This window comes from Nesoenas mayeri (assembly GCF_963082525.1).
Source record: "Nesoenas mayeri genome assembly, chromosome: 1".
Taxonomy (NCBI): Eukaryota; Metazoa; Chordata; class Aves; order Columbiformes; family Columbidae; genus Nesoenas; species Nesoenas mayeri.
Window position 1 is genome coordinate 9,614,515 of NC_137541.1, and position 13,612 is coordinate 9,628,126.

At 40.2% G+C, this 13,612-nt stretch overlaps 1 protein-coding gene across 4 annotated transcripts in view; it reads left to right on the forward strand.

Moving 5' to 3' along the window:
* Positions 1-950: 950 nt before the first annotated feature.
* Positions 951-13,612, forward strand: part of SEMA3D (semaphorin 3D) — a 140,373-nt gene continuing 127,711 nt past the window's right edge. The window contains exon 1 of one of the 4 annotated variants that reach the window (XM_080355964.1): positions 951-1,443. The gene's annotated coding sequence lies outside the window, so the exon portion shown is untranslated. The other 3 variants (XM_080355967.1, XM_080355963.1, XM_080355965.1) reach the window with 3 other exon arrangements.

The window sequence follows — 13,612 nt, forward strand, 5'->3', positions numbered from 1 at the left end:
GTTTTCAAAGCCCAAGTCTGTAATTTTAATGAATGCTTAAAATATCAACAGGGATTTTTCTGCCATCAACTTGCTTCTTATTTTCTCCTTCTTGAGCTTCTTCTGGAGCAGAAAGTGGTTACCAGCAGAGTTCTGTGATGTTCAGTGTGTATCTGGGAATGAGGTAAAATACAAGAATCATTCTACATGAATTTAAAACACAAACTGGGCTCTAATCTGCATCATACTGTTCACAATGATATTTTTGTTAAAAAGTGACATCCAGGGATTAAAGCAATGGGAAGTCTTATTAATGATAATGAAATGAGTGTGGGAAATCAAATATAAAATTCCCTTTTGAAGGACTTAAACATCAGAAGTCAATGGTAGCTATTAAACAACCTGTTTTCAAATCCCTCTATTTATTTTGTGAGAATAGAAGACACATGTAGACAAGTGGAGTCTCTGTATCTGTGTGTGCCGAGTTTATAAAAACATCACTAGCTTGGTCCTGTAGTAACAAACTGTTTCAAAAATGTAGATTAAAAAGTGTAAAGCTGGCTTTTGGTGAAGTTAGGAAACAAAAACAAAATCCATATTTAAACCCTACCCTGTATGCCCAGACCACCCATCTGACTTCTATGTGAACGGCAGGTGAAGATGAATTTCTACTGAGGGTGGTAACATAGTGGAAACTCCAATACATTCATCTGGACTTCTTTGGTTCTGTTATTTCATAGAGCAACAGTCACGGTCTGTTCTGCAACTGTGTTGCCAGCTGAAGACTTTCAATCTGAGCTCTTCACTAAGGGAAACACAGTTTTTGAAAGAGTCCCAGTGTGCCTTGTCTGGAAGCGTCTGACATTATCTGTGCCATGTGTTCAATGGCTCTCAGCCTGTGGGCAGAAAGGCGCTTCCTCGGGCAGCCACAGAAGGAAACATGTTGGGGAGAAGGGTTTGGTGTGGGAGTGGGTTGGTCCAGGAGAGAAATTCTCTCTTAGGAAGTGGTCTGCAGCATGCAAAAGCTGGAGAACCACCGATGTAGCACATTCCATGGGCAAAACAAATAAATGCAAAGGCAGATTTATCCCTGGCAGCTACAATTTCACATGCAGGCTCCTCTTAATCATGCACCAACCCCTTGCTATGAGCCACTGCCCATTTGCTCTCTCCTTATCAGAAAGTGTGGCCAGCTGGCCTTTTTTTTTTTTTTTTTTTTTTTTTTTAACTCCCAATGTACCAGGCAGGGACCTGCAGTTCATCCCCAGCGGGAATGTGTCATGAGAATAATGTGAGTGGAGCTGAGGTTGCTTTAGACATTATGATTTGGACCAACACCCGTGCAGAGTGATCACAATATTGTTTTGGGATGCCCCTGTGCAAACTTATAGCTGTGTGATCCAGGTCTGTGGTCCAGAGGAAAGCACATGAGCCTAGAGTCCCGCAGTGCCCCGTGTCATCAGGGTGAGCATATTCCTCCCGCATTCTGTGTGTCTGATTGTATGTCTGTGTGTGCACTCCGCTGCTTTTCACGGAGCTAATAGTGGCCGGGGCTGTGACCTATGCCGGGAGCAGCAGCAGTGGGTGTGTGCCTGAGCTGACACACACACACACACACGCAGCAGCCCATTTGCTGGAGGGGTGTGCATGTGCGTGCGAGGGAGTGGAAAGGGGTGGCGGGGATGGAGGAAGGGAAGCCAGGGGAAAGTCTGACACTCCGCGCAGAAGGAGCGAGACCCTCCGCCGCCGCCACCGCCGCCGGGGAGGAGCCGGCCTCACTCGCAACGCCTCCAAAAACCCGGCCACCGGCCCCGGCCCCGCACCGGCCTCACCCCGCACCTCGCCGCCGCTCCGGCTCCCCGGCAGGTACCAGCCAGCCCCGGTGGGAATCCCGCCACTTTACGCCGCTCCGCTGCGCGCTGGGGCACTTTTCCGGAGAAGGAGTGGAGGGGAGGCGGGTGGAAAAGTGCAAGGGGTTCCCCCTGCTTGTCCCGAACCCTCCGCTCGCCTCTGCCCCGACAGCCGCCGTGGCAGCTGCGGAGCGGGTGACAGCGCCCGGTACCTGGCGACGGTCTCCGGGCCACCTGCCTGGCTGTCATCAAGGAGGTGAGGTGCGCTGCCTCGGGGAAAACCCTCGGCTCTGCCCTGGGAGGGCAGAAAAGGTGGGTTTGGGTGGTCAGGAACGAGAAGGTGACAATTTTGCGGAGCAGGGGTGAAAGCCTGAGGAGATGGGAGTGGTGCCGGCAGGGGGAGAGTTTTGTTCCCTCAGCCCCGGAACCTCTGCGCCTGATACAGCTTCGCATAGGTGTCTCAGGGCGATGGAAAGAGTAGCATGGGCGTAATCATCCCATGTCTACCAGCAAAACAGTTGCGTATTGGAGTGGTGACAAAATTCCTTCCTTTCCACAAAGTCCTCCAGCATTGCCGTGAGCTCGACTCTGCGGAACGTGTCCATCACTAGGGGCTGCAGAGCACCTGGTTGGCCCGGGGTGCTCACTGAAATGAGATTGTTTGTCTTCTCACACTGACAACCTCTGCTTTGTGCAGTAACACAGAGGGTGGTAAAGCTCCTTGTTTTGCAGTGAATATTACAAAATGAAAGTTTTTTGCTTCTAGACTGGAAACATTCCTGAGCACGTTAGGTAATCAGTGACTGTACAGAAGAAGCTGAAAACAGCCACTTTTCTTTTAGAAAAGCTTCACTTTGATTTGAACTGGGAAAATTTGTCCAAGAACAATAGAGATCAATGGGGCAACAGTCTGACCATAGGCAGAGAGCACTTTGCTGAGAAAGCAGCAGCTAAATTAAATGCCACATCTGTGCCTCTGACAGAGGTCATGAAGATGCAGGCAAGAACTTTTCTAAGAAATTTTACTTGCATATCTATGGAATCCAGGGAACAGATAAAGAGACTTAATTTAACTGTTAACTATTAGGAGGTGATTTACTGTATGGAACAACAATTTCATATTGTTTTTCAAACCCATATTGGTATAGCTGATGCAATTTTCATTTTTGCCTTTGAATTAGTTTGTTTAGTTTATTATGGGCTTGATTCAGAAAAGCACTAGTCATCATCATCTGCAAGGTACGTTAGGGTCAAGGTCTTTCCTAAACCTGTAGAAAGCTGAGAGTCTAAATAGATTTCTAAAGAGGAATTTTGGTATTTTAATCCGTAATTGCAATCCTGCTGTCAAATAGAAGTATCCAAATTCTGCAGGTGTCACACCTCTTTTTCTTAAACTTTCTGTGACAAGTCCTGCTCTGAAGTGCTTCAAAAATAGAAGCATTTCAGCCTTGATGAGGTTGAGCAGCTTGGCTTCACTTTTATTTGAACTTTATTTTGGCTTGGACATCCAGACTAGCCTGAGATCCAGGAACTAAATTTACTTTCACTCTTCTTACCAATCCAATAGGGATTCTCAGGATATGGTGAACAGAGTGGATTCACCATTAGGTGCAGTGCTGAAGCACAGAGAGATGTTCTCCAAACCAGGCAGAAACATTTTGAGCCAAGTCTCCCGCAGCCAGTATGTGGGCTCTGCCCATGTAGCACTTTAACCAGAAATGGAAATAGCAGCTTTACCAGTATTCTATGACACATCTCAAAATATAAGAATGACTGCAGTTAGAAGAGCTGGTGTAAGTTGCTTTCAGAACAATAATCCCAGAAAGAGAGAAGAGCCCTCCAGTAGTGGTGAAAGAGGTGACCCAATCTCAGAAAGATATAGTTTTGAGTTGTATTCCTGACCTCAGCTTTGGTTTCTTGGGTAGCTGCTGTTAGATTACCTTGAAGAGTGATACCTCTTTTGGCTTCCACTCTCAAGTACCATCCTCTGCCTGCTTCTTTCCAGCTGCAGGTTGTGCCTTCAGCCAGCCTTCCAAAACACTGTTCCTAATAGCCTTGATCTCACTCCTCGATGGGGTTTTGTTTTGTTTTCTGAGTGTTTTCACTGTAGATACCACTGTGTTCACTATGCAAATTATACTGCACCATTTAAATTCTATTGAGATTTTGCAATGGAATTAAAAGAAACAGGCTCTAGGGAAAAAAAAAAATGTTTTAATTAAGATAGAATATTAAGTGGTTCTAGCTGTTGTTGGGGAAGAGCCCTTTAAAACATTTGAGGATACTGCATCATTATTACTCAAAGATTAAATAACAATAATTAAGCAAATCAACACTGTAAACATCAAGTTATTAAAAAAGCAAAGCCAAAGACTGAAACAATTCCAACAAAACCTGTCCTTATTTTGGTCCAAACAGAAGGGATATACTCAGCATCTCTTTCCATATTCTATCACAGAACAAGTGGAGGTACAAATGCCCCACACAGTCAGAATCTTTGCAGTTTAATCTACAGAAGGTCATAATCATTCAGAGTCACTCTGTGAGCAGGCTGTCAGTTTAAGGTAGTCCAAATAATGATTTATTTCTTGGTTCTTTTTGAATCTCTGTTTTGTTTCTTTTCTCATTCTCCTTTTTGCTGTTAAAAACACAGAATTTGTAATCCCAAGTGTCTTTCACTGTGCGCCACTGCAATGTAGACATACCGGTTACCTGTGGCTCCAGAAAGGCTGATTCATCAGCTGGGAATAAGCTGAATTCCCAGCACATGCCGGCATTTCTTTGGCTAAAACCCCTGGTGCTGGAACTGGCCACTGAGCCACCTCTATAGTCTTTGAGGTTTCCTACATGAGGGAATCCTCCGGTGCTGGTTAAGCAGGCTTTCCCACCGCACTCTGCTGGCACAGCAGCCTGCGGGATAGCCAGAGCTATGTTTGGCCCATTGTGTTTTTAACCCGTGGAAAATGCTTAAGGTGCATGCTGAGTGTCATTAACTCAAGCAGACGCAGCAAATGTGTGATATGTTTGTTTTCCTTGCTTTCTGGATTTTCTCCAACTACACACAGGTAACAGAGAAGCTCACAGTAAAACTGTGCCCATGAGATGTAAAACGTGGTGGCTGTATTTAAACTATGTGAGAAATGAAGTTTTGCTCCATGGGTGTGTTGTTTTTATCTTTTGTATAGAGCTGCACCTCTGTTGTACATCTTAACACAGTCTCTCTCCCTCCCTCCCCCTTCAACATTAATGTCTGGGTTTTCTATATTCTATAAATTTAGCAATGGCAATGAGTCAGTGCTTAGCTTACCCTTGTAAAATCTTTAGTCCTTTTATCTTCTCCTTTCTACCCTTGTGTATTCAGAAAGGCCTCTGTCTGGTGTTGTTATTTTTCACATCCTAGAGACATGCTGTGTGAACATCCACATGTTATCTGACAGTCGGTGATTGAAAAAAAGACATTCTATTCTACTCTCCCCAGCTTAGATGGATCCAACGTCACATGGAGGGGATCCAGGATGAGTCAGGGAGCAGTGCTGTAGTCCAAAATTCCAGTTTGTATTACAGCTGGGAGGCAGCATTTAGCATCATGTGGATTTATTTTCTTTTAACAGGAACTCCAAAATAATTTATGGAAGTCATATAGCCTAATGGGCAGAACAGATAACAGTAAGCCAAGAAGAACCTGGATTCCCATCTGGGTTGAATCATTGACTCAATTTGACTATCAGGGTGATGGGTGTGGTGTTTACACCTAGAACATTATACTGGCCTTAACTAAATCATTGCACTCCCCTGAAACTTATTGGAAAATGTGATTAAGTTTCAGAGCTCTGTTGGTATGAAACAGTTTACCTAATAGTGAGCTTCACTGCTCAGACTAAGCACAAGACATTAGAGCCATTTATCTACCAGCATTTGTTTGCAAGACAAATCCTAAAGGGTTCAAGATACATATAGCTAATGAGAAATTAATGCTCTAGAGCTTATTTGTATGTAGAGACCTCTAACTCATGAGGACCTTCTGCACTGCACGAATTTCACACTGTGTACATTACTCAGCTTTCAGTAACACCTATCCTTTTCTAGATCTTTGCATATTTTTCTTCCTGTGTTATTATAAACATAAAGAAGAGTCATGTGAGCTTTTTCTTTTAATGTGGTCAGTTTCAAAGAGAAAAAAAAACAACAACAACAACAACAACAAATATATCCATAATTAAACTGTTTCCAATCTACTTGGTCAATGAATCAGTAGACTTGCAGGAAGCAGATGTCATTTGGAAGAAGAGAGGCTAAAAAGTTCTGTAACATCTGAGCATACTCCAATGATATGCTGAGTTTTTGTTGTTGTTTTCTTATTTATCTTTTTCCAAGTGGATGGGGAGAAATTACCAGTTTTCCTGGAATGTCCCTTTCCAAAAATCCTGGAGAAACTGTAGCCCTGAGTCTGAGCTCATCTTGCATCAGCATAACCCAGGACTAAATGTACTGGAAACAGAAAGCCTAGGATTAGCTGAAAATTATACAAAACTAAGGCTATCATGAAATGAAAGACTTGTGTCTGTTCTCAGTGTTTCTGTACTTGGTGACTTCAAGGGACTTAAGCACATTTTTAAAGATAGACTGCTGTGTAAAATACCCTCTAGAAAGAGATACTTTCCTAAAGTCTAAATCTAGAATGAGATCAAGTCTATTAAAATTTAAGTGCAGTCCTGAGGGCTGATGTGGCCAAATACTCTAGCTTAATCTTGGCTAGAATTTTAACAGTTCGAACAGCTAGATCTAATGGTATGTGCCTACCTAGCCTGTTATATTCCCCTGGAATTTATCAATGACACACTCCATATAATTGTGGTTACATTTTGTCCTTCTAAAATCCTTTTTTGGTTTTGCAATTGAGAGATTGCAAAGAGAGAGCATGTAAAAAATTCTTTCTCAACCAAAGGCAAAAAGTTGATATTTTTTTCCTTCCACAATGAAGAATTAAAACAATGTCTGTTGCTCTCGTGCTTAATGTCAGAATCTCTACTAAAAACAGTAAGAAGAAATATGATGAATTTTCCATATGAAACTTATACCCTGTGATTTTATAATGCACATATGTGAGGTTTTATCAAAACTTATACTAAAAGGCTTTAGAACAGTGTAATAAAGGAAAACTGTTCATAACAACATTTAGTATCAAAAGAGCTAAACAGTTAAAATTTGAGAGGGGGAAACAAAATGAAGGGCAATGACAAATAGTGTTAGACTGTTGCAAATGCAGTTCCTTTTCTCCAAGATTTAGAGAAAAAAATAACAGCCTTGACTGTAAGTTTCTCCCACTATTTTCTGATTTACTTCATAATCTGTGCCTTTGCAAGAAGCAACATTGGTATAACTATTATCTTCTGAAAGACATGTTTCACCTGCATATAAAAGTGCCAGTAATTTACTTAAATTCATGACTTATTTTCTTTTTTAAGCAGGTGCCTGAAAACCTGTATTAAGGACATCTTCAAAGCTACTATAGTATATCCTACTAATAATGTGATCACATGTTACATCTTTGAAGATCTGTTGTTTAATAGAAATCGGAGGAAACACAGCAACAAATTTGTTTATAGGTCTTCCATATTTCTTAAAATCATGCTTTTAATTGGAACTGTGTGTAAGATATGGATAGTCATGATTTATCATTTCTGTCAGTAGTTGCAAGAAGTAGAGCTTTTCTCATTCAGAAAATATATAGCAGTAGCATTAGGAGATCCAAGTCAAAAGTGAAGATCCTCTCATCTTAACACCAGTGATGTTTCCAGCTAAACAAAAGAAATAAAACCTGCTTTCATCCATAGTGTAAGGCAAGAGTCAGCAAGCACAGAAGACTCAGATATTCTAGTTCCTTGAGAAGACAAGTAACAAAAACATTTTTATTTTGTAGAATAAGCAGATGTCTCGGCCTGTTTTTCTGTTGTTGAATGATAAAAGCATCAGGGCAAAGTTGAATTTGTAATGACATTATGAGATCTCCTATTGTGAAAGATAAATAGCAAATTTGGCCTAATGCCTCAATAAGTTAATTACATTGAATTAACCTGACTTTTGATTCCTGTGACCTCTTTAGTTTAGTAGATTAATTTCTGAACAATGAAGCTTCAAAGAATCCACTTTATTCTGAGGAGGTATATTATGAAGAAGTTAGGGGATTTTCTAGAGGCATAAAGTGTCCACATGAACAAATCTGGAATTCTTGGATCCGTTGAGCCATGCAATACTTTGAGTCGGAGACTCTAAGCCTTTGTGTTTTAACTGGAGCAGAACTCATCTTTAAAAGAAAGAAAAAAACCCATCTGCTAGAAATGCTATGCAGAAACACAGACTTACCAAGCTAGAAAAAACATAATTCAAGATTTTTTCATCTAGGGAGCAGGCATACCAGTTTTTACTGTATCTTTATGTATTTCAGCACATTAATAGTGAAGTTGAATGGTGTCAACTAGTTGTTATTTAGGACCAAAATATTGTAAATCAGTAATTTATAGAAACAGATCAATTCAAAGGAACAGAAATCCAAACATAAGAACTGAGCTAATAAAAGTAAATATCTTTATTACCTCTATTTCCTTCCTGAAGCTGAAATGTAACACCATTTTTTCTAAGTTTTTTGTCAATGGATCTTTAAATCTTCATATCTTCATTTCAGAGTTTTAAGATAATAAAATATACTTCCTGGCTGAGGGGTTTCATAATGATCATTTTAATTATAGGAAAATCATGCACAGATGGGTGGATTTTAATTTAGCACAAGCCACTGTACACTTCCTATTAATATGATGTACTCTTGAGTTGAGGCGTAAATTTTTGCCATACCTTATAGATAAAAGTGCTGCACTGAGGAAGTGGACAGTGCCCATGGGAGTGATAGTAGTACAGAATGGCTGTGTTTGAAAAAAAATGAGGTAGAACAAGCTGTGTCTTCAGTTGGTATAAATTAGAGACACATAACTGAAATTGGTGGAGTGATCTGTAATAGCTAAGGGCAGTCCTATGTCTTTACAGGGAATGTGCAGCTCCAAAAGTGGAAAGAGGAAAGCAGATGTTTAAATTAGCTGTATACACCAAAAACAGTTGAGGGAGTAGAGCTGTAAAGAGAAGCTAGAGACTGAAGTACTAAGCAAGTGCTATTGCTTCTTGTGCACTGTCTGGGTGATTGTGGCAGGATCCCCAAAAACCACAAGTCATGAGGTAAAGCAAGTTGCATAAATAAATTTCAAAAAATCTCTAACATATACTTAAGTGGGTCATGTGCCTGATCTTCCCTGAGGTGACCTGGAAGTGCAGTTTTTCAAGCATATGTCTGGGTGGTGGTCTTGCTGATGCTTGGGAGTGTGACTTTCTCAGCCGCTGTGGTTCCACTTTGTTGTGAGTGCTCTGTTATCAATGGCTCAACAGAAAGGGGATGGAGCTTGGCATAGTTAGAGCATCATCTTTCAGGGGTAAGATTTCTTACTAGACCAGCTCCAATTAATGTTTTGGTATTAGTGTTGATATTTCCTATTTGGTACTGAAGTAAAATATTGAAATAATCTTTAGGAGTCCAACCCTATCTGTTCCTGAAGGAGTGAGCTAACCTTGAGTCTGCTGGATAAAAGGTATTGGGAGAAGTGAATCACTGGTTTCAGTCTCGGGGAGAGCAGGGCACACTTGGAGCCTACCCTGGTTTTGGAAGTAAGGTGGGCAGAGCAATGTCTCTTTTTGAACACCACAGGCACTGAACAACTTGGAATAATCAGAACTTTGTTATATGAGCATCCAACAGTCCAGGTGCCATGGGGCATGTGTTGTTAAGCAGGTGTGGTTACATGCAAAGCCTGGTAACAATTGAAGACTGGTCTTATACTGGTCTCTAACACTGAACTTGGCTGACTGGAAAGGCAGATAAAATCACATTTCTCTGTTATTAATCTAATATTTTGGCTAAAACAATGTTAATAGACAAGGATGCTTTACATAGCTAGTGCTTGAATCATTGTGGTCTGATGATCAGATGCTTTATAAAACACATAATCTTGTCAGAACTGAGGTTTTCTCAGACCTGATGAAATCCAAGGTGTTTATTTTAAGACTAAATTTATTATTTTGTAAATTGAACTCAAAGTTTTAAAAGCTTTGAGGAAAAGCTGACTGGATGTAATACTTGGAGTGTCAGTCCCACCTAATTGTAGAAAAAGTGAGAGAATTGACACATCTAAGAGTTACTAATATTGTTCATGTTTGAGGGTCTTTTATATCCTCTTTCTAGAAGAAAAGGTGTGTTTACCTCTGCTGTTCTGTGCTGTTTAACTTTTTTAAGATGAGTGTCCTGGGTAATACCATTTGCGGTGTACAGATTAGTTCAGGAGTTATGATTTGGTGGTTATAGTACTCTAGTGATGTCTACAAACAGCAGATATGTATTATCTCACAGAGCTGCCTCAGCCTAAAAAAAGTAAAAAAAAATGAATCTATGGCAAAAAAATATATTTCCTAATATAACACCAGGATAACACATACATGCTTCAGTGAAATCAGTGGAGTTTTCACATGGGAAGATTTTCTACCTTCAGATAAAATCATCATAGACTGCTTAGGGTGAAGACTGTTTAAACTCATAAAATAAAATATATGCGAGGAGGAAAATGGTAGACTGATACTCTTGTGGTATCCTTCTGAAAATTAATGTATCCTTTTTTATTTTTCCTAAAGAGATTTATACTTTTAAGTACAGATCTATTGCTATGCTGTGCTCATGAACCTGAAGCTCCTGAGTCCTTCGCTTCCTGTGTGTTTACTACAGCTCATTGCTTTCCTAAATGGCAACAAGAGCACCATTATGAAAGTCATGACACAGATATTGATCTCCTTGATGGCACTTAAAATGGTACTTGATGTATAGAAGAATTTGTGCTTTGGCTTTTACAGCGATGGAAGGATTTTTTTTTTTTTTTTCAATTTGTTGCTATTCTACACTGATGCATGAGGCTGAAGTATAAATAGTTAAGCACAAAACACTGCTGAAAGCTCCAGTGCCAATTTCTGTACTTTTTCAGAGCCTAACAGAAAAGCAGGAGGTACGTGCAACAAACAGGGCAGGGAATTTGTCTCTCTTAATCCCAAACATCTGGTTTCAAAGCAAAAAAAAAAAAAAAAAAGTAGAATGAAATCATCATATTCAGTTTAATACTCAAGGTGAGATTCTCTTTGGTTTATCTCTGGCTTTTCCATTGTGCTGGGTCTGTGCTGGCTGCCAATGTATCCTATGGCACAAGGGCTTAGTCTTTCTGAGTTGGAATTACCATCATCATGTCTTTGCTGCAGCGGTTCTCCAGGTGGTTCCAACAAACAAGACCAGCTGCTCTTGCCTCCAAACTCTTCTCCTCTCTGAAATTTCATCTTCTTCATACCATTTAAGTCTCTCGTGTGCTTTAGTAAAAACTCCGGGCACAGTTATCCTGTATCCTGTCAATTCCCAGAAACGGTCCCAACTTGATGAAAAATCTTCACTCCTTAGGGGTACTCTACTCAGTAGCAATCTCACATGTGGGGTGTTAAGCTGTTAAAGGGAGAGAACTCAGACAGATTTCAGATCTTGTGTCAAGTTTTCAAGGCGATGGCAAAAATGCCTTTGTTTATGATAGCATTTGTGCCACCAATACCACAGGCACAGCTGTTCTGCAGTTGGTCAGTGCTGAAATATTGACTGCAATTTTCTTAGAAGAGACAGGCTTTACTTCTATTTTTATCCTAGGATATCACCCTGTTTTAAGGATAATAAAATCTGGCTTTATGAATAGTATCTACCAAAAAAAGTACTTTCCATCCTTTCTGCCATTTCTTTCCTTCCTTTCCCTGCAAACAAGGTAATTGCCACTAAAGTGATATGACAAGAGCATTTTGGAATGTATTCACGTTCATTGTGTTTTGTTTTCCATCCAGGAATTCATATGACACAATGGAAAGTGGCATCTGACACCTCCAAGATAAACTGTTAGTTTTTCTTGTCTATAAAGTGCTACACTCACCTTTACGAGTGAAATTTTATGTAGGCCCAGAATAACTGGGACACAGTGACTTTGAATATAACTAGAATTATTATATTTAGTGCAAACATCAGCAGAGATTACCGTAGTCTGTTGTGTTGACCATGGGGGAACCTCACAAGGCCTTGCAGTAGGCACTGCAATATCCCTACTGTCTACTTGTTTTCATTCTTTTCTCAACAAAATAGTGTTTTGGTGCTCACCCGGCATGATCTGTTTTAAATTGTGCCATCTCTCTTCATTCTTCTTTGAGCCACATGGGAAAAAAGGTGTGAGTACAAGCAATTAGAAGAGTTGGAAATGTGCTGGTGGAGGATGGAGAAACTAATGATTAATACTGTGGAAACAAAAGTTTTTCTCTAGAGCCACAAAGATTCTCCAGGCATTATGTTCAGACGGATCCAGTGTCCTCACTCAGTGTCTTCACTGTTTTCCCTTAGAAGATCAGTAGGTTTTTTTCCAACTCATTTTATGCCCACTGATGGTTCTGGTCTGACCTACAAATATATTGTGTTACAGAAAGCTTCCCAGGCTTAGCCTGTGTGTGTGCCACCATTCAGAAAGAAAACCCAGCAACACTGGCGTGGCAACAGCAATTGCTCAGAGCTCTTTTTGGACATGCTCGAGTTGAAGATGTGACCTCAGTCCCATGGGTGCCTTTTCTTGTGTAGCTGTCATCTCTACCTCCTGCTTTTCGGTTAGGCTGAGAGAAAGTCCCAAAATAGGCATTTGAGTTTTTGGCAGTGTTTGCTGCCTAAGTGCTTATTCTTCGTTCCCCACAGAGATATAGTGGTGCGTGGGATTCTCTTGTTTGTGTCAAACTTCGAAGTAGTGTGTTCCTCTTCTGGTTCGTAAGCTGTAGGTTGGAAACCCTGACACAGAACAAACATGTTTCCTTGTTCTGAAGCTGGGCAATTGGGTAAAACTTCCTCATTTTGGTATAGGAATTTTATCTTTTTTAGTATCAGAAGATAGCAAAGTAATTCCACGGAAGGGATGTTGCAGAATCTTGTTTTCTTGATGTCCCCAGTAACTGAATCTTATTTGGACGATAAGTGCTAATTCATAAACAAGCTACTGGATTCAATATAAGGATAACTGTGTAAGGTTTCTGTGGTCTGTTTAATACAGAAGTCCTTCAAATGTCCCTCTAATAATCTGAAAACTGGAAAACCTTTTACAATTATTTAAACATCCTGAAAGGTGCATTATACTTTGCCTGCATGTTTCCCACAAGTTATCCATACTCTGTGCTTATAGTTTCTAAAATCAAAACACGAATAGGCTTCAATGTTAATTCAAAGTTGATATAGGATTGTTTTGATTAGTTAGAGATCAAGTTTGCTGTTCTAAAAGGAGAGAATTGTGTAGTACCAGAAATAGTGTTTTATCTTGTCATTTTTTTTAATAGTGTGAAACTGACACCTCTCTCTAGAGAAACTTGCTTTTCACACCAGACTGAGATTACTAAAAAAAAAAAAAACAAGTTAAAAACAAACAAAAAAAAAAAATCAAGACAGATGAAAATAATTAAGCCTTTTTTAAAAATTGACTCTTATTGTGATCCAGGTGTAAGTCCCAAGAAAGTCAGAGGACATGCTTAGCATTCAGCAGTTCTCCCCAAGATTATTCTAAGAAACACATATCGCCCAATACTGAAGCCTGCTCTGGTCTGATAAGGTTTGTCTACATGCAAAAGCCAGTGTGCTGTTAAAATAGAACAAC